The following is a 22,906-nucleotide window of genomic DNA, read 5'->3' on the forward strand; positions in this document are numbered from 1 at the left end:
AAACTTCCTGTTAGAGTCAACGATTGGAGTATTCTGTTTAGGAACTTGTTTATGTGAGCAATTAATACGTCTAACTATAGGAATATTTTCACAATTTTTTAAATATCAATACCCCCCCATGAGAAGATAGAGAAGCACATTAGTGAAGGTTGTTGGGGGAACTCTTCATCAGGAAAGCTGTTCAAGAATTATTCCTTCGTGTCAGTCAGCGTTGAGTTTCATTAACAGCTCCCCTCTTCTTTGTTTCATCTACTTTCCAATGGCATATCTTTTCTTTCTCTCCATCCTCTGTATTATTTCTTCGTGCTTTCCAGAATCAAGTAATCTCCCTTCTTGTGGCATCTGTAAATATTTCCTTAACTTTTTTTTTAAAGTACTTGGGTCGCCTCATCTTTCTACAATCTTCCATGGCACATGTGTATCCTTTTTTACGACCCATCCTTTAGCACATTCTTTTACTTATCCTATTACGCCCAAATTCTTTTTTTGTCTCATTTTTCATCCCTCCTCTGCTTCTCCCTTCATTTCTCTCCATCACCTTTTTTACTTTCTTTTCCTTCTCCTCCCTGTTTATCTGTCTATCAGGACGCTCCCATTCTACCATTATCCGCTAATTCCTTTCATTTGGTTTTTCTAGGTGTCTTCTTCCTTCCCTACTCAGACTCACTTCATTCTTCATCTCTCCCCTCCCCCCGGCACCAACCAGTGCGTTTTATCAGGTGGAGAACACTGCCCCAACAAATGTGGATTAAAGCCGACATGGCCAACCGATAGCTCCCTCATGATCACGCTTCACAAGAGAAATAGGATGGGGGGGGGAGGTTAGGTGAAGAGTAGAGTTAACCCTACTCTCTATGCAGTGGCTGTTTATCTGGCTAGATTCCCGGATGTAATAAATCATAATCACAGCCGTTGTCCCCAAGTCTAGCTTCCCTTTGTCTAGTTGATTAGGGCTTGATTGCCCTCTCACGATGCGTTTGTAGAACGTATTCTGTTGCTTGCCACTTCTAGATAAGCCTTCTCTAAGTACCCCTGAAATAATTACCCTGTGCTTTAGACACCCCTTAATGCTATCTTCGTTCTCATGAGCAAACATAGTCACATATCACCCTGACTAAGGTGCTTGATTTTATTATGATACATCTGAGACGCCCTCGACTGTCTTCGGGAAACTTCAAGACGTAAGTTTTAAATTATACCTTTCAGTGAAGGGTTAAGAATTACGAGATACCTCCTCCCTGGGTACGAGGCATCAGGTGAACTTTTCGGAACCAATGTATTACAGGTCACATGACTTATGTGTCTTCTGTTGTAGAAATATATATATATATATATATAAAAAAAAAGAAAATTGGTGGACAGGATGATTCAGATGGGAGGTGGATAACTTACAAGCAATTATTTGGTCGCAGTGAACCACCTTTATCAAATTTTTCATATCAAAAAAAAAAAAAAAACTCATTTGATGTCCGTTGGTCTCCAAAAATCAAGAATGCTTGCCAAGTCGGGAAAATCTTTCTACTAAGGTTGTTTTAAATTGGACATTAAGAAACTACTGACAGGTTTAAGTAGACGGTCAATGGTTTTTGAAATTAAGGCGATTCAAATTTTATGCGATGGAGTAAAGATAAAAAAAAAACGGAAAAAATTCAAGTGGAATAGAAATACGCAAAGCATTGAAATTAAGATACAGAAAGAAGAGGAATTGGCTCGGTGTAAAAAAAACTTTTTGTATGTAGTTTCCCAACTAACGCATTCATGATGCCTCTAGAATCGCAAAGATTTCTTTTCCTTCAATACCGACTGAATTTTTTTTTTTTTTTTGGAAACTGGTTTTTCACAAAATCCAAGAAAGTATACAAACGTCCGTAAAAGAAAAACTACTGGAGTCTTGGAATAAATTCCATGCATTTATTATTCTTCCAAAAATGTGTTAGTCTCATTTCAATTTCTCCAAAATATTGAGTCCTCCCAAACCTCCAAAAATAAAGGAACATTATTTCATATAAGCCAATCAAAATTAAAAAAAAAAAAGTCGAATATTTAAACCTACAAATGTTAGTCTGCTCAGGCAAGTTTAAAATTCAATTAAAAAAAAAAACGAACGTTGGCATGCAATTGCGTGCTAATTGGTGACACGTGATGATGTTAGGAAACGGATGTGCAAGACACGACCATTCTCATTTAATCGTAAGTAGCAAACACTTCTGTCACACCACTCAATAAAACAAGAAAACCATTTAGTGTCGATATCTTGAATAAAAGTAAAGGCTGGCTACTGTGCCATTTTGGTATGCAAAAGTCGAAAACTGTTGCCATGGGAACAAAATATCCCATACGTTCTAAACAAAACTCTTGCGTTACATAGAGAGACAAGTTATTCTTCCATGTATTAAGTATTCATTTATTCCAGTTTTTATTCTGTCAGGGAGTGCGAAAGTAAGTTCGAATTCCGTGCGTGAACGTAGGGGGGGGGTAGGGGTATTGCTGCAGATTTTATATTCCTGATGAATGATTTATCAATAGTAGCATAAAGATCATTCAAAGAAAAACAAAGATGGGGCATTCTTCATTGTTTACACGTTTCTTACCCAAAATGCCTTTTTTTTAGCCCTTAAAACGGCCAACCTGACATCATACTTGACAAACGAAAAAGTCAACTTTACATCCGACTACAAACAGACAACTTTAGAAATAAATAACAAACTCAACAATAAACAGACACATTGCTGACCTCGGCCTGGCAAGCCAAATGGGCAATATGCTCACAAAAATATGTAGGGGTGTTCTGCACAGTAATAATTAAAGGAATTGTGTGTTTCTTGTTTTGCATGGCAAAGTTGTAAATTGTCACGAAATAAAAATAAACTAAACAATAGATGGAAACGCAGTAGCCACAGACAAACCAACCACAGAACACGCAATTAACAACAATGCAAGTAAGATTAATCACCTTGTCATAACATTAATTAAGTTTGGATAATGTCAAATTAGTTGGCTTGACAACTCATCAGCTTCACTTAACAGACGTCAAAGGAAAAGATGAAACAAAATATGTTTAAAGGAAAATAGTTAAATTTTGTTTATGCCTATTTTAAGAATTATTATTAAGTGATAGCGTTTAATGTAGGAAGTTTTTTTCCATGGTTACATTATAATAAATTTAGTTTAATCCTTTATCCGAGTGTAAGCAAACAAAGTTTGCAACTGAAGTATCTTCAGGACTGAGGCAACTCGTGGTAAAGATGGACCAAGCGCTCATCATTCCTTGTCTCAGTATCTCCCATAATGCAAAGCACATCTCCATGCCGACATGTATAATGCTAGGCATTAAGGGAAGGGCCACTACCCAGACCGGTTTCGACCTTTATTGCGGTGTCATCAGTGGGAGTCAGACCCAGAGGTGATACCAAGGTGGAAGCAATAGAGAAGTCATATTTACCTATACGAGTTGCCAAAAGGTGTCTCACCTTATTTACCTATACGAGTTGGGCAACTCGTATAGGTAAATATGACTTCTGCATTACTTCAACCTTGGTATCACCTCTGGGTCTGGCTCCCACTGATGAGACTTCAATAAAGGGCGAAACCGGTCTGGGTAGTGGCCCTTCCCTTAATGCCTAGCATTACACATGTCGGCATGGAAATGTGCTTTGTATTATGGGAGATACTGAGACAAGGAGTGATGAGAGCTTGGTCCACCTTTACCACGAGTTGCCTCAGTCCTGAAGATACTTTAGGGGCAAACTTTGTTTGCTTACACTTGAATAAAGGATTAAACTAAATTTATTAGCGTTTAATGTATTTTATTATTTACAAACTACAAGTCTCAAAACATTAATAGTTCCATCTTATAATTATTTAATTCACTTTTCGGCTTTCCAAACAATCTGAAATAAATTGTAATGATGATAATAATTATTATTTGTATTTTGAGTTCGTTTGTGGAGGTATGCGATTAGTACAGTTAAGAATGTTTTCTTTCAGAACGAAGAAGAATGTCTTAATATTTGAGCACGTGGAAAGAAAAATCTTGCCTCAAGGTGTATGCAGTGAGGGATCATGGGATACCCGGATATTATTTCACAGAAGCCAATCAAAAGTAAATAAGGAAGCTGAAAGGACCTTCACAATTGCACTGAGAATTTTCTTAATTGACGAACATTACAAAATAAAAGTTAATTTTCCCGAATTAGAAATTTGGGATAGTTTATCTGTTTTTGAGCAAATCAATAGGCGAATTATTAATATAAATAATAGTTAAAGAGAATCGAGTAAAGCTGCAGTAAAAAGGTTAGTGACGACGAAAAAAAGGATTTGTTGTTGTCAGTGGATTTTTCGTTCTTACGATAGCAGAAAAACTATTCCAATGGTTGTAATGTAAATTATAAGGAATTTGATAGCAATAAAAATGTGTTTTAATCTGCTAATAACCCAAACTTGTTTGCTGACTTGAAGAATGTTTGTACAATTTTGAGTTAGTCGTGATTTCGTTTTGCCCTGAATATGTGATTTTAACAATCATGTGACTGGAATTTTTTATTTATTTAAAAATGTAAACACTTTAAAAGTCTGAAGGATTTTTTTTTAGTTTTCTATCTTAAAATATCTTTTTAAAAATTTGAACTAGTTGCAACTACTCGTGGCCAATTCACTATTAGATCCATAGTGTATTTGGATGATGTACAACCAGTGGCGGCTCGTGACTTGAAATCGTGGGGATGCTGCAACTTTCGAAATATACATACACACTGTAAGTACAGTGTATTCGTGTTTGGATAAAATATCAAAATTATGGTAAAAATTAAAAAAAAAAAAATTAAACATGAAAAAATATTGTTTATTGTTGATAAAATTATACAGTTTGGTATAATTCAAAATTACTTAAAAATAAAATCCATTATTATAACCCCAATAATGTTCTGAAATAAAAACTATAACAAAGGTTTTATGTCTTTAATTGTAATGTCCAAATATTTAAAGAGACGGAGTAAACACGATAAGCACTACGAACACTCTATTACTGGCGCAAACTGCATATAAACAACAGTGGAACTGCGCGACGGACAGTGCCGCATTACGCTAATAGCTCGCATCTCACTATGACGTGCATATGCTTGCGCGCGTAGCAATATGACACTGTGGTAAACACAGTGCTGCTAGCGTCCTTCGCCCTCCTAAGTGCTACAAGATGGATTTTTATTACTTTTTATACAAAATAAGAGACTTGTATAGGATTGTTGATAATAAATTTAAATATTACAAGCAAACATAAATAAATTAATAAATATATCGAGAAAAATTGGGGGTGCTGCAGTTCCGCTGCGTCTATGCATGAGTCGCCCCTGTGTACGAAAGTTAACATTACTTGATGAGATTCTTAGAAATCAGGATGGAAGCAATCCTCTCACTTCATCAAAATATAACAAACCGTACCTCAAGTGAAACAGATCATTACAGAAGACTTGAAATTGTTTATTGCCAAAGAATATTATTCTGAAAGCAAGGGAAGTGAAATAATGAGCAACTATTTGAATCAGTAAAGAGTAGGGGCGATTTAAAAGGAATACTATCTGCGTTCTTCCGCATTTGTATTCGATACAAACATCAGGTTTTTTTGAGAATGGGCGTGTACTCCAATTCCTCGTTGAATTCATTTACTAGCATAGTACATTATAGGAGTTTAATAATATCCCGTTTTCTTAGTATAAAGAGTGCGTTTATTTTTAAACGTATACACAGGAGTGGTAAAGAAAACTTTCCACTCCTTTCTCTGATAGCAAGTTACGAATCCTATTCAACACACGTAACACAGAAGTTGCACCTCAGACAGAAATGTGACACAAACGATGCATAAATAGTGAGACATATAGGGTTAATTTCCTAGAACTGCGTCTGGAACTCGGGAAATACCCCCCCCACACACACACACTTTCTGCTCTCCCCTGTGTGTGTACGTACTGTGTTGAAGTAATTATTGGGATCAGCACTAAGTATATCTTTTTGCCTTATATACAGGGTGGCCCATAACTCATTTAGGGATAGCATTTTTATTAATTATTTTTATTCTTTTATTGTTATACTAGTTATAAAAAAACACATCGCGTAAAGGCTTCCTGGCTTCACAAAAGCATGTTCCATGTTAATGTTCTGGCTGCAGGGCTAATTTCTACACCAATGTTCTCCTTCAGCTGTTGGATTGTCTGGGACCTTGTTCACAGACATCTTTTCCTTTTCAGGTAACCCTATAGGAAGAAGTCGGGAGTCGTCAGATGTGGAGAACGTGATGGTCAATCAATAATAATTGAATATGATTTTCAAAATAAAATTGCACAATTTTAATTCGTTGTTAGGTTGTGAATTTTTCCTGATTAATTTCTCAAACGTTCCTTAGAATATCTGGAAAAAATAAAACGAAAAAAAAATTAATAATCAAAAAACGTTATTCACATTTTAAACTCCATGAGCTACCCTGTATAAATCAGTACAGGCCGTGTGAAGATAGGAATATGAATATCAGCAGGTATTGATTCTATGCGTCTCTGTAGTTGAACCTCTTTCGACGACGCCCACTAGTAAGAAAGACCTGGGTTCGAAACCTGTGTACAGCATGAAGAACCGTTAATCACGTGGAAGAGTATTTTTCATCCAAGAAACTCGGGATTTGCTCACTAAAGTGACAAGAAGAACTCAATACGCAGTTACCATGCGAATGAGAAGCAACCATCGTATTCCGTCAGACCTAGTTTCGAGAGCCTGCATGGTACAGTGTGGGTGAAAAACGGGAAGGGGTGTCCCATACTTATTTCAACATAGTATAATAAAAACTGTTTGGATAAGACGATGTGAAGAAATTATTCTTCTGTGTTTCTTAACACCAATCAACACCACCTGAAAGAGGTTGCAGAAGTCGATAGCACATCAGTGCCGTGTATGGGCAGGTGACAATATATTATGCGTATCATCAATAAACAAAGATAGGAAATAAGCAAGGTTTTCAGCACACTACGCGCGCCGTTGTTCTATTCCCGAAATTTTCTTTCTTGTTAGATAGTAGACTGGATGGCATTTTTCCCTGTTACTTTTCAATCACTTTTTTTATTCCCCAATCTTATCCCCCGCCCCTGTACGCAATCAGCAGCCGAAGGGATGTTTGGATAAGAATGACAGGTCTATGGGAGGGTCCGTTGTTAGTTGTTTACTGCTGAATCTACTTCAATAGACTACTGGCTGAGATCTCCGCTTGCATTAGATGACACCCAATAACGCCGTTGAGCAGGACACAGCAGCTGCACGAACACCTGGTTTTTTTTTTTTTTTTTTTTAGAGAAGGGTCAACCCCTCTGTAGGTGGTTAGACGTACAATGAAAGGAGCTTGCGTGAGAGCGAAATCTTTCCGTTGTCTTCAGGGATCCTTCATAGCAAATACCAAGTTTGCACCAGGTGAGTTGAGAGCGCAGATAATGAAAAACGCGTTATTTCAATTAAGTTTTTAAAATGCAGGTTCCGAAATTAACAGTTAATGTTAGAAAATTTGCTATTAAATTATTTTAAATTATAAATGTCTTTAAAATTATTTGTAAACTAAAATTAAATGATTAAATTTAATTGAATTAAGAAGAAGTATTTTAAAATAAAAGAATGTTTAATAAGTAAGTAAACAAACCATAAATTGATTTAAAAGCATAATGACTAAATATTCAATTTTATTTGCCTTAGAGCAAAGGGGGGGGGGAATGTTTGTGAATTTGGTGAAGATGAACTTGTCAGTCCTTTTAAGGACCTCCAGGGTAGGTGATGGCAATGCTGTAGCCAATGAAGTTTTAACTGAGGTTCGGCTATTGCTGTTACCCTCCTGCCATGATCAGAGCTTTAATAGCTCAATAACACCTTGTTTCTACAGATAACAGGGAAGATGAAAAGCATTCTTGCTTTGCCCCTTTAAGCCAGTCCTTATCCTTATATAAGGACCTTAGGGCAAATAAAACTAAGAAATACGACTTTCACATACACACGTTCTTAGAGCTCATAAGAGAAATGAAACTGTTCCCCATGCTGTTTGTAACAGGCTGGGGGAAAAAAAAATATATGGCCAGTTCGGGACCCAGTCGCTGTCCGGGTGTGAATCCTGCGGAGACGTCACGCTACTACCCCGTCGGAGCCTCGCGAACGGTACGTGGTGGCATTCATTCTTTCTTCTTCCTCCTCTGTTCGTGATATTGTTGGCGATGTGCGTCGTTTTTATTCCAGTCGTTCGGCCTACTACGGTCATAATGGACAAAGGAGGATAACATTGCTTCCCGGTGGTCGTCCAAATAGTTGAAATTTACGATAGATAGTTCTTCGATGACCTTTAACAAGTATGTCCGAGTTTTTATTATCGGAAAGGAAACTTGAAAAACATTTCGAAGATGTAACAGTAGAGGATGTATCGAATATCGATGGCAAACGTATGAACGTATTAATTTTGCAATTTAAAGTCTTATTTTATGCTTGTTAACTTTTCCATAAGAAATAAAATGGAGACAGAAAGTATCACTTAAATATCATTCTCTTAAAAGAATCGATTACACATGAGAACAATATAAGATCGTGAAACTGATAACAGATGGCGCTGTTATCAGAAACAATATATCGACTTAGAAGTGCAAATTACAGGCAATTCCCTAAGCTAAATTTCCAGATAAATAAATAATGATTAAAAGCTACATACCATTTTATTACAACTATCTATTTGAACATTTGGTAGAGAAATTGCAGCGTGCGCGTTTAGGAAGAGCCACAGCAAAAGTATTTGAATAATTGTAGAAACTTCTGAGCGGCATAAATTACAATACCACCCCCCCCCCCCCCGCGCCATCAAAAAGTAGTTTAATGATCCCCTTCAAAGAATGGATGACAGTCTCAATTATCAGGTACCATCATTGTAATTGGGTATCATTAATTAGAGATCTTACTGCTAAAAAAAATTTAGTTTCAGACTTACTCTTTTTTAAACTTTCTATAGAAATGTTTCATCAGATGCCTTTTTTCAGGGGGGGGGGAACAAATGGAAGTTCGGCTGGTTATTGAAAGAAATTCACTCATATCTATTGCAAGTATTTTCAACCATTAGTTCTGGATACGTAAATCTAATAGAATTTCGATAGAAGCAGAAAAACACACAAAAAAAAAAGGTCACCAAAAAGTTATTTAAAAAACAAAATAGAAAAAAGTACCATTTTGTTGCCAGAATTTAGGAGACACAAACACAAGTTGCTGGAGGAAAAAAAAACGAACAAAAAAAAAAAACCACATACATGGAAAAATATTTTTTTTCTCCAGCAACCAGTATCCAAGCAGATATCTATTAACGGGAACCCGGGTTCGAGATTCTAATCTCGAACCCGGGTTAGAATCTGATTCTCTTCACAACACCTTCAAGTGACATGCAAAACAAAATCGTATTTTAATTATTTGTATTGCTTAAATATATACTGACTACTTTTTTTCTGTCTTTTTTTTTTTAGTTTATTCCTTCTCCACTAGCTTCCTTTTGCCAAATGTAATTTTAAATATGTCAAAACTGACATTCGTTAACACAGCGTGTAGCTCCACCTGGTAGTACAGTAATAAATGACCGAGATCAGCGTGCTGGGGGAAACTGAGATGCGTCAAATGATTACAATTTGAAGGACTTCCCAAACTCAGAAAACATTTGGGAGTAATGCAAAATATTACATTTGATAGTATTTCAGTTGACGAACGCGCAATCGTTGAGATTGCGTTTTGGTAATTTATTATTTATGCTTTAATTTCTTTGGAATGTTTATATGGTCGATATTTGCAAGCGCTTGAATAAATAACATCAATGAGCCTATTGGAGCAAATTTCTTTGAAAAAAAAAAAAAAAAAGCCGCCTTGAAGCAATCATTCCAGGAGGAAATAACTTCTGTAATAACACTACTTAAAAAAAAAAAAAAAAAAAAAAAAAAAAAAAAAAAAACACGCGCAAATATTTTACCTTTTATTAGTCACGCAATCCGCTGCATTTCGATGCGCGTTTGTTTACTCCAAAAACATTTCGATAAGAAAAGTGGATTGTAAAAACTCATCTTAAAATATCTAAACTCAACGCTTCAAGGCTTTAATATTTAAGAAGATTTTCTTACGACACTAACCACGAAAGTTTATTCTTACTTAACAAAAACCCAAAGAGAAAAACATATTTCAGCAATCCATTACAATACGATATTGCCTACTTCCACGTAGACTCTTTGGGGGAAATTGCCATACTTTTGACATCGTTTTCATCCAGTAGCAGAGAAGGGCCCTTTATAATACGAGGGATCCAGAAAGAGGAGGGCTATAAATTGTACATAGCGCGTGACAATCCATGTTGCACGAATTTTAATTTTTGTTTTCACTGGATCATTTGTTTTGGCAAAATGTATTATAACTTCCAGCACATTTCAATGGATATCAGAATATGGCTACTGTGAACACAGCAGTGGCGCACTCAGGGGGGGGGGATCTAGGGGCCCTTCCCCCCTAAAAAAATAAAAAAAACACTAGAAAATGTTCCAGAAATCCTTTCCTAATTAAAGTTCGTTTTTTTATTTATGTTGTGTCGTGTTTTCTATTTCTATACTACTTATGAATTAGCGGTCTCATAAGGTGGGAATACTCTATAGCTCTCGGGAATCACGGTCGCTGTGAAAGCAAGGCGAAGGAAATAATGCTCGGGCGGACCAAGCGCTACTTCGTTTGCCCGAGCTGGACCAGAGGAGATCACTACAGATGCTCAGTCATAGGTCGTATGCAATGCGTAGTGTCTATTCTCAAATCGTCTACTCAACTCTTCCAGACTATTATGGATCTCAACTTGAGATCCATAATAGTCTGGAAGGCCTTTTATAACACTTGCGAGAGAGATGGATGTCAACATATTTTTTGCGTGGATTTCCAGCATACTGCGTGTAAGAAAGCCCCCACTCCCGAATCTACTTATTTCACTACTAAATAAATTAAAAAAAAAATAAGGTCCATGATGGGGCTGTATTTCGGTTCCCTATCTCCTTCCCCCCCCCTCCAAAAAAAAAAAAAACGAAAGAGAGAAAAGCCTATAACAAACAGTGCCGTGTTGTGGGCGTGTCAGTTTTCATATGTATTCGAATCTGTTGACTGCTAGTCTTAAAAATATTTTCCGTGGAAATGTTAGTACCATCGAACACAATTTATAAAAAATAAGTGAGGATATATATTTACAGTTGACTTGCATTCCAGGGTCCGCACAAATAGTGGACAGCTCGCAAGTTAATTTCATTTAGAAGAGGATTGCGTATGGGATTGGTTAAAGCGTTTTTGTAGTTGAACAACGAATGAGTGTTCGTAATGGTGTTTGCTATAATGACAATTGACAGTATAATAAACACAACCATCATTTCTAAAAATGATCTAGTAGAAACCAAATAGCCAACCTATATGATGAAATAAAAAAGCCAAAAATGCAACCTAATCTAATACTTCTTTTCCCCCGACGCAAACATCACCTATTACAGTAATTTTAAGCTCAACCATCAATCTGGTGATGCTTCAACTTCGATCCCAGAAGCTGATGTCTCTAATATAAGTAATTCAGTTGCTATTTATTATGTTATGGTTTTTATATTTTGTCATAAAATGACAAATTTGACTTACGCAAACTAGTTTTACACTCGTTAACTTTCATTTTATACCTGAATTTTATACGTGTCTATGGCTTTCCTAAATAACATTTTATAACGTTGTATAAAAATAAGCATTTAAAAGCTCTACGTATTCCATTTATAGAGTGTACTTTTCCTTCTTGTTCCAACCATAAGGCTTTGATGCGCAGCTTTCAGGAATGCGTCGAAGTGATGAAGATCCGCTCATGTTTGAAGAGAAATGATGGAATGGTTTTAAATGGCATACGCACGGCAGTCATCCATAATTGTCAAATCAAATAAAAGACTTCGACTATTCAACCATTCACTGCGAACTGATGCGAAACGATCATCAGTCACAGTGATTTTGCTCGCAAGCGCCATTCAACATGTTACTGTTTCAAACGACTACAGCAGGACATTCTGCTACTGCTGAAATTGCAATTACTAAGTCTCGATCTTATTAACTGTGTTTGTATAATATACAATCCAGGAAAGGTTTCCCTAAAACTGGCAAAAGGTGCGCGAATGAGTAAATAAATAGTATGATTGAATAGCATTGCTATACATAGATCGAGAGAGAGAGAGAGAATAGATGAGTTTGTGTGTATATTACAAGCATATTACATGGCTAACAAAGATTCAGCTATTCTTCGTTTTGGTTTTAGTCAATTTGAATCATTGCAAGCGTTGTAAGGATATTTTATACACACGCTAGAGATATTTCAGATAGATTTTGTAAAAGATAAACTGGCTGGTATGTTAACATCAAAATAGTGAGATGCCAGTTTTTTTATTTCTTACCAGTTTCCGACTTCTACACCCTCTGTCCAAAAAGAAACCGAACTTTTTGAAAATAGAAGAAACTAGTGGTGCCACCTGTTGTATCTTTTTGTTGTTGAAAGCGGCAACCTTCATTAGTGTTGTGTCAGCTGTTTATGACATTTGTTTCATTAGAAGCCGAGTTATACTGCCAAAAGTGACAGTGTGTTTTGACGAACGGTCGGAAAATGAGTTTCAAACAAAGAGCTGCGATTGACTTTTGTGTTAAACTTGGTAAAGGTTTTACCGAAACGCATCAAATACTTCAAAAAGCATACGTTTATGAATGCGTATCTGTATTTACGAATGGTTTAAGCGATTTCAAAGTGGTCGTGAGATGCTTGAGGACGACGGAAAGCCGGGTCGTCCAAAAACTGGACCGAGCGAAGTTAACATCCCAAAAGTGCGTGATTTCATCAAAGAAAACCCGAAATCGTCCGCGAGATTGATTGAAGATGAATTGGGGATTCCAAAATCAACTGTGCACAACATTTTGACCGAGAGTTTGGGCCTTCGTAAATTAAATTCGCGATTTGTTCCCCACAAGTTGACCGACGACCAAAAAATGTATCGAATTGAACACTGCAAGGACCTCATTAAAACTGTGTTCGTAAAGACTCAGACTTCCTTGAAACGATCGTTACTGGTGACGAAACGTGGTGTTTTGAGTATCAGTCCTAAACAAAACACTAGAGTGCTGAGTGAAGACCACCAGAAGAGGGGCATCAGAAAAAAAGTCGCTTGGAGAAGTCAAAAGTAAAGAAAATGCTGATTTGTTTCTACGATTCCAAGGGCATTATCCACAAAGAATTCGTTCCGTCTGGCCAACCGGTCAATGGTAAGTTTTATCTTGAAGTTTTGAAGCGATTGATAGCGAGAATTCGTCGCGTACAGCATGAATATCGTGACGACCGACCGTTCGTCAAAACACACTGTCACTCTTGGCACTATAACTCGGCTTGTAATGAAACAAATGTCATAAACAGTTGGCACAACACTAATGAAGGTTGCCGCTTTCGACAACAAAAAAATAAAACAGGTTGCGCTACTAGTTTCATCTATTTTCGAAAAGTTCGGTTTCTTTTTGGACAGAGGGTGATGTCGCTTTGAGTACTAAGATCTCGGAGTTCCCACCCCAGAAGACTCTTATTGTCCTTTTTTAAGAATAAGGAACTATTTTTTTACGATGCTCAGGATGTGTAGAAGGAATGGTTGCGAGTTTTTGGATAAGTGGAATGTCTTGTACTTGAATGTGATTAGTATCAAGAAGACTGGAAAAAATTAGTTATTGGTGTAATATTTAATACGGAGAATCAGGGAAACTAGATCTCGATGGGAAGAATGGTAAGAAACTAGGCTACGCTATTAATGATACGCATGTGCTTAATTATGGAGATGATTACGAGAAGAGGATGACTGTGCTCCACTGGTTCAGACTTATTAAAAGGATGTCTTTCAAAAGCAGATAATATACTTACGGGTATAGAGTGGAATTTTTAGGAAGGATAGATAAGGGAGGAAGGGGTAGACCGATTACTCATCATGGATAGCTTTAATTATCCGGATATTGATTGGGTAGCAGTAAAATATATGGGAAGAAGACCAAATTTATTGAGTCGTTGTGAGACATCTCAAGCAGCATATGACAGAAGGAACTATTAAAATGCATGATGCAATATTGGAATGTGTCCCTATAGCTCGAGGAATAAATAAATAGCTTAGGAGTTAAATGGATGTGCAATCTTATTAGGCAAGAATTCCTTTCACATCGCATGAAAAAAGCGATGTGGAAGGAATATCGTGTGTATAAGCATGATGACAGTTATGGAAGTTACAAGGCGCATGGCAGATGCAGAAGAAATCGTTCAACTAATGAGCGTCCATTTTGATAACAGCTCTCAACCTGGTGCATGCAACAACACTGAGCTCACTGCTATCTCTTCACTGGATGAAGAGGAGGTTTTAGAGCTGTTGCACAAACTGAACAAGAATTCACTTCCATTGAAGGAGGATGGTGCAAAGACTGTGTCTAACTATCAGACACACGACTTATCACTATTTCTGCAGTGGAGGCAAAGACTTCCGAAAAGCTGCTAAGAACTGACATGTAGAAATGGGTTGACAGACTTTGCAATGTAAAGCACGGATTTACTAAGGGAAGGTCGTGTTCGAGTGACTTGTTCACATTCTGTAATAAAGTATAGTTGAGTTAGATAAGGGGAATGGATACGTCATGATACTTTTGCATAAGTTGAAGGATATAGGATTAGATTATGAACTATTAGCTTGGATAAAGGGATAGTTGAATAACATATCAAAACGTGTATGGAGGATATGAGTAAGATTTAAGGTGACCAGTGGTGCACCACAGGGTCTTTGTTATTTGCATTAGCAATGGAAAGGATTTGACAGGTGAGGTACAGCTGTTTTGCTGATGATGAAAAGATAGGCAGGGTAATCAGGAATGCGAATGATAGGCAATATTTGCAGAATGATTTCAATAAGCTGTAAATGAAGGCCTGTGAAAATGGTTAACAGTTCAATGTTAATAAATGCAAAATTATGCGCTGCAATTGAGGGGATCATGCAAGAAGAAACTGATCAGGCTAGGGATCTTGGAGTTTTAGTAGGTTGGAAGTTGGGGAAACAGAAGCCACATACCAAAGATTGCAAATATAACTCTGAGAATGCCATTAACATTAGCTGGTAGGGATAAGGAAGTTACTTCACCTTTTTGCAAGGCGAAGTAACTTCCTTGGAGTACTGTGTGTAGATCTGGTTTGCTGCTTCCGGGTGATGCAGACACATAGAGAGTTACAAATGATATCAGGATTGTACGACAGATTGAGAATGCATGGACTACAGACACTAATAACAGGAGAAAGAGAAGCAATATGATAGATCCACAAACTTCTGAAAGAGTCATAGAGAATACCAGCAGATGGAATTTGTTATTTTTATGCAAGATGTCAAAATGACATTCGTGGAAGTCGAGGATGAATGCAATCGAGAAAGCGATGAGAACTCGATGTTTCTCTCATAGTAGTAAGCGATTGGGATGGTTTAACCTTTGAATTTAATGAGTGCATATAGTGTGAATGGATTCAAAAAAAAGGCACGACAGCTGGTTTGGGTGATATGCGGCCTACCTTAACTCCCTGGAGATCTTTTGATGATAATAATAATAATAATAATAATAATAATATTTAGTAAATGGCAAAACATAGGGAGCCATTATATGGTAGTAGGGAGAACTATTTTAGTTCTAAATTTTTCAAATCCGTAGACGCTTTGCTTCATTCTTTATTGTCACTGATAGTTGAGTTTATGGCTACCACTGATTATAAAGAAATACGCGGGATGGGGGACAGGGGAGAGAAAAGGCAAATGTCGCCATCTCGTGATCCTTAACTCTAACTGGTGGCGTCTGAAATATGAGCTATAAGGATAAAAACATTAATTTTTGCGAGGGGAGGATAATCTACTTGCTTACCCATAGTTGGACTATCTACGAAAATGGAGATCTAGAGGAAGTTTCTTTATCATGATTAGAATCGCACATTTTTTATTTTTATTTTTAATCTAGTGGTCTAGCATTACGCAACTAGAAATGTCGCCACAGAGCACTGGAAATAAAAAGGTACAGAATTTTACATCAAAATTTTGTCAAAAAATCGCAAATGAATGTTTTCGATTGTTTAGTAAATTTTATAGGAAACTCTTAGAATATTTAGAAAATATTCTAGATAACTCATAATGTATATTCTTACTTAGAAAAGAAATTCCGTTCTTCGAATCCAGTAACTAGATTAGAACTTCACTTAAGTGAATAAAAACGCGGGTTTAATCGATGTAAGACCGAACCAACGGACCCAAACAGAAATGAGTAAACCGAAAAAGGCATAAAAGTTTGTTTAAGTGTTTTATTTCGTTCGTTTTACACAACACAAGTTTCCTTGCCGTTTCTAATATTGAGCGATATTATATTGAATTATAGGCGAGCGTTAGGCGTTTGGAAATTCCATGGATACAACGGAAAACTTTCATAGTTTACGGCAATTTTCTTTCGCTCTTATTAACTTTCCATTTTCCCTGTTGGTAATGTTCTTCCTTTCCTTCCTGTGCAGGATTTTTGCTTTCTTGTATTTCCCCTTCCATACGTTACACAAAGGAGTACCCAAACAATACCGCAGATTAAACAACTATTTTCCCGTCATACCTCATTTTTCTGTGGAACGTGCATTGCCATAACGACGGATCCCGAGCAATACTTTGAAGGACTAAGCCTGCAGGTTTGCTAGAATGTTTTTTTTTTTTTTTTTTTTTTCAGACATTATATTGTTGTTACGATGCTGCAGTAAATTTTACCTTTCTTTTATCCAACTTTTCAAAAAGATCCAACGCTGATGGAAATGAGAACTACGAGGTTTCAACTCCTGCAAAAGTGCAGTCTCTTTAAAAATTAGGTTTGCAGTCTGCCCTTTTGAGAAAGGCCTTTATCTTAGTGTTGATTTTTTTTTTTTTGTCACGAAAAATAAATTTTTTACGGAGAGAAAAAATATGTACTTTTTCTCTATTGCAAAAAGAGAAAAAAGAATAAACAAGAAAGGAAAAACAAAGAATCAGAGATAGAATAGAAAAATAATAATAGAGCGAATATACAGACGGGTCCGTAGTCGTTCAATCTGTAATCAAATAGAAGATACATTTAAAAAGAGAACAGACAATCCTCCTGTGATCTCAATAGCTTCTAATCTCATCCGAACTTAGAGCTTATCTAGTTTAAGACTCAATCATTCTCATGCACTAAATTTCTTGAATTTTTTTTTATTATCCTTTATATTGAAAAAAAAAAAAGAAGAAATACATTGGAAGGCTTAAAGAAAAAAACATCTGAACGATTCTGTTGTTATAGAATAGGCACATTAAAACTCAATAACTATCTCTTCCAGGGGCGGCTCGTGCATAGGCACTGCGGAACTGCAGCACTCCCAGTTTTTCTCGATATATAAATATATTTATTAATTTATTTATATTTGCTTGTAATATTTAATTTTAGCATCAACAATCCTCTACAATTCTCTTATTTTGTATAAAAAATAATAAAAATCCATCTTGTAGCACTTAGGAGGGCGAAGGACGCTAGCAGCACTGTGTTTACCACAGTGTCATATTGCTACGCGCGCAAGCATATGCAGTGTGAGATGCGAGCGATTAGCGTAATGCGGCACTGGTCGTCGCGCAGTTCCACTGTTGTTTATATGCAGTTTGCGCCAGTAGTAGAGTGTTCGTAGTGCTTATCGTGTTTACTCCGTCTCTTTAAATATTTGGACATTACAATTAAAGACATAACATTTGTTATAGTTTTTATTTTAGAACATTATTGGGGTTATAATAATGGATTTTATTTTTAAGTAATTTTGAATTATAGCAAACTGTATAATTTTATCGATAATAAACACTATTTTTCCATGTTTAATTTTTTTTTTTTTTTTTACTATAATTTTGGTATTTTATCCAAACACGTATACACTGTACTTACAAAGTGCATGTATATTTCGAAAGTTGCAGCACCCCCACGATTTCAAGCCACGAGCTGCCACTGCTCTCCATATATTTTCGTAATGGTTGTGATGAGCCAATGCAGTTCAGTTAGTATAGATGAGCCCTTTAGTTAGAAAGAATCGGGTTCGAATTGCGTCTAGGAAGAGAGATGAACCTATCAGATCTTTTCAATCGAAGGGCAAATTAAGAAACAGAGGTGGAGGTTTTTCTCCTGGAATCCTGGGATTTTGGTCCCTCAAAACAGGCAAACCGGTCCCATGAACACACACACACACACACACACACAGATCTACCGCTATGTATATTTGTCTTTAGGGTATGCAGCATAGGAGTGACGTACCGACTTCGTCATTATCCCCTAATCATGGGACTCCCATCGTAAAGGACGGAGATTGAAGAAGAAATGGTCGTGATTGAAAGGATTCAAAGCTGTAGATTGTTTAATAAATGGATCAGCATAATCTTATAACTAAACATACCTGTGTAATCTCGAATCCAAACTAATTTGTGATGACCTTGCTAGTATTAAACGCAGGTGTGTTATTATCTTTACGACAGCGATTGGGGGGGGGGGGATAACAACACAAATATTGACGACATAATTTGCTTCGACATTATGAAAAGATTTTCCGTTCAAGTCCAAGATTGGAGTTTCAAAATATAAATTATTTATTTATAATTGAAAAAAAAATATTCCGGCTGATCTATAACCCTTCTTTGGTATAATCCTGAACAGAAAAACACAAATGGAAGTTTGCGTTTTCTGTGATTTTAAGAAGGCAAATAAAAACATAGCGAAAGTTAATTTCCACACGCTAATCCAAACACCGTCTTTTCCTTATAAATCTAGAAAAGTTCCCGTATCACTTTTTATTACTCTCAACAAAGCAGATTAGTGTAAAACTTCGCACAACATTTTTTTTTTTTGCGAAATTTTTGGAACTCATTAGTTTTTGATTAGCATTCCAAAAATCAAACTTAATATTCTGAACTTGTACAAGTTTGTTAATGAATACGATCGTGTTTAACTGCTTCCTCGTGTTTTTACTTTAATTTACACGTGTGTGTTTAATTTACCGACACACATACACACACAAAAGGTATGCCGTTTCGTCTAGTTACCTCAAAATTAAAGAAAACTCTGAAAATTATGAAAATCCAACATACAAACATGGTTAATTAGAAATTTGTTTGCATTCTTGCTATGCTCATTACAAAGAATTAAACCAGTATTACTCCACCAGTGGTAGACAAAGTACGGACATATTTCTTTGACTGTTTGCACAACTCGTTAGACAAAATTTTGTTTCCATTTCTTTTCACTTGCTTATTACAATTGCGCCACTCCTTCCCCAAATGTCTTGGCGAACGGGGAAACGAAATGCTGGCTAACATGCAAAGTAATTAGTTACTAAGGAGATATGAACTCGTTACGTCTCCCGTTGAGTTACGAGATAAGGCCGCGTGCCACAGTGGGATTTTAATTTCTAACATGCTGGTAGAATCAAATTTAGAAAGGCTCCTAAATCCCAACATTTCTTCCATCTTTTCCCCTTTGCCTACTTATTACGTATTGCAATCTTTTTGTTTCAACTTTTTTATTTAAATAATGTAGAGAGAGAGAAAAAGAGAAATGAGTGCCGAGAATAATTGTTTGAATCACCATGATCAGAACATCCTTGATATGTCGGAGTATTGACTACTAAGTTCCGGGAACATTCTAGACATACAACCTCTGTCGAAAAAGAAACCGAACTTTTCGAAAATAGAAGAAAACTATTGGCGCCACCTGTTGTATCTTTTAGTTGTCGAAAGCGGCAACCTTCATTATTGTTGTGTCAACTGTTTTATGACATTTGTTTCATTAGAAGCCGAGTTATAGTGCCAAGAGTGACAGTGTGTTTTGACGAATGGTAGGAAAATAAGTTTCAAACAGAGAGCTGCGATTGACTTTTGTGTTAAACTTGGTAAACGTTTTACCGAAACGCATCAAATGCTTCAAAAAGCATAAGGTGATGAATGCGTATCCCGTACAAGCTTACAAGTGGTTTAAGTGATTTCAAAGTGGTCGTGGGACGCTTGAGGACGACAAAAAGCCGGGCTGTCCAAAAGCTGGACTGAGCAAAGTTAACATCAAAAAAGTGCGTGATTTCATCATAGAAAACCCGAAATCGTATGTGAGAATGATTGAAGATGAATTGGGGATTCCAAAATCAACTGTACACACCATTTTGACCGAGAGTTTTGGCCTTCGTAAATTGAATTCGCGATTTGTTCCCCACAAGTTGACTGACGACCAAAAAATGTATCGAATTGAACACTGCAAGGACCTCATTAAAACCATAAGGACTCAAGCTTCCTTGAAACGATCGTTACTGGTGCGAAACGTGGTGTTTTGAGTATGAGCCCGAAACAGAGTGCTGAGTGGAGACCACCAGAAGATGGGCATTAGAAAAAAAAATCACTTGGAGATTCTAAGGGCATTATCCACAAAGAATTCGTTTCGCCTAGCCAAATGATCAATGGTGAGTTTTATCTCGAAGTTTTGAAGCGATTGATAGCCAGAATTCGTCGCGTACGGCATGAATATCGTGACAACCGACCGTTCGTCGAAACACACTGGTCACTCTTGGCACACTAACTCGGCTTCCCATGAAATAAATGTCATAAACAGTTGACGCAACACTAATGAAGGTTGCCACTTTCGACAGCGAAAAGACACAACAGGTGGCGCCACTAGTTTCTTCTATTTTCGAAAAGTTCGGTTTCTTTTTGGACAGAGGGTGTTTCGTTTTCATCGAAGAATTCATGTTCACCGAGGTGAGCATGAATTCTTGCACTTCTATCAGATTTCTTAGAAGAGGATCCTAATGATAAACATCAACATTTTATGACGTTCCAAAGCTGGTTTACGGGACTGAGTAGCTGATGACTAACGAAGACAGTTACTTTTAAATAAAATTACTATTACATTCCTGTAATCGTTTCTGGATGGTATCTTAGAGAACTAAGGAGCGTTTGAAAAACATCTCAGATCATCAGTACGCTGTTGTCACCAAAAATGGACTCATGACTTCATGTTTTTGTGGTCGTATCCCTTGTTCTTATATCTGCATGAAATAACAGAAATTGGGACTGATTGATGTATTCACGTGTTACTGGATGTTACTTCGCTGTGGATGCTTGTTTATTTCGGATAAGCGTGGCATCATCAATGGCAGTGGTTGTATAACAACCACCACCACAAATGAAAAAACTAATATTATTATATTAGCTTGTTTTCACTGGTGGTCGAGGGTTGATTTATGAGACAGACAATCCAGTAGACAAAAAATGAATTGCAGTAAAACTGAGAAACGCAGTAAAACATCACAGCAAAATCTTTATAGAATTCCTCTTGTCGGTATTTCAAAGTTCTTCGTTAATGTATGCTGAGCTCTTTCATATTGTGGACCTAACACAGCTGGTGGTTTACTAACTCATGTGCTAAGTTATGAAACTCTTGTGTTAATTGATATTAATGTACTTTTCAGGCAGTTATTGGACCCATCATTTTCACTATATCTTATTAAATACGCTAATTTCTTATATATGATTGTCTTTTAAGATGATAGCTCTTGTTATGATTCAACAGAAATGTAATTATGCTAATGTAGTTAGTCTCTGGTCTTGTGAGTTAACCCTACATATTCCAAAGAACAATTACGTCACAGTGGCTTGGTGGGAGTGCGCAAATGAAGTCAGATTTTGAGTGAGTTGATTGTTAAAGCCAAATGTTACGTGAATAAAATTACTACATAATGTAAGCAACATTCCACTTTTAACTACACTGCATCACCTGATGAGCGCCAACCCCCGAAACCGGTGTAATTAAAAAAAATGAGTTTTCTAACTGGTTTAATTTTAGGTCTTGTATGCAAACGATCACCTGGTGATACATAATCCATAGATTTTTTTCAATTAATTGAAATATATTTAAGACAGCAAACAGATGAAGAACTTCCTGGGCATTTAAATTCAATTTAAAACTTTATTCTTCAGTCCTACTAGAGAAATTTTCTCTTCGAAGCATGCTATAAAAGGAAATGTTTTCTTTGTCGGTACAGCGTTAGCCACTCTCAAAACATGCAGCGGAGTTTATCTACTGACTAAATATTCTAATTCCACTCATAAAACTGCTAAACGCCAGACGTTTACTGACAAATACGTCTGGGAACAAACTGTCGCCTCCGTAAACCCCTGAAGAATAGATTGACAGCACCACCCACTCCAGGATAATCTGCTGGGATTGGGTCTAAGGTTGACTAGGGACGAAAAAAGGGGAACTTTTAATATACTTTCCCGTCGCTAAAGAACATAATCTACACAGAAGCAGCCAAAAACTTTGTACCAAAGAAGAATACAAAAAAGTAACGGTAAGTTTTCCTGTTAGATAAATGGATGGATTAGAAGTCCCTTGATGTGCAACTATTTAATCATCTTGTATTTCCAAAGGAAAAAAAAAAACACATAAGACCTACTCTGTTTCTTGATGCAGGGCGACTTCTCCGGAATCCTGACAATATCTACTGGGATTGCCGCAGTTGAAATTCTAGTGGAACAGCGAAAATCAAAACACATGATAGACATAGCTAAAGGAAAAGGACATACTGTACTTGTTTACACCTTACGTGTTTATTAGTAATTATACATCTAAAAAGGGTAAGTTTATCTGATAACGAATCACAGTTCATAAACACAAAACAAATCCAATTAATACATTGGACGCATGCTCTGTGTGATGTATATACTGAAGCGCACATTGTTTTCAATGTGATTAGGCCTCATTCATAATCTTTTCTCGATAACTTGGT

The sequence above is a fragment of the Typopeltis vanoorti genome, chromosome 22, assembly GCF_054136105.1.
Source record: "Typopeltis vanoorti isolate ZY-2024b chromosome 22, IOZ_Tvanoo_1.0, whole genome shotgun sequence".
Classification (NCBI taxonomy): Eukaryota; Metazoa; Arthropoda; class Arachnida; order Uropygi; family Thelyphonidae; genus Typopeltis; species Typopeltis vanoorti.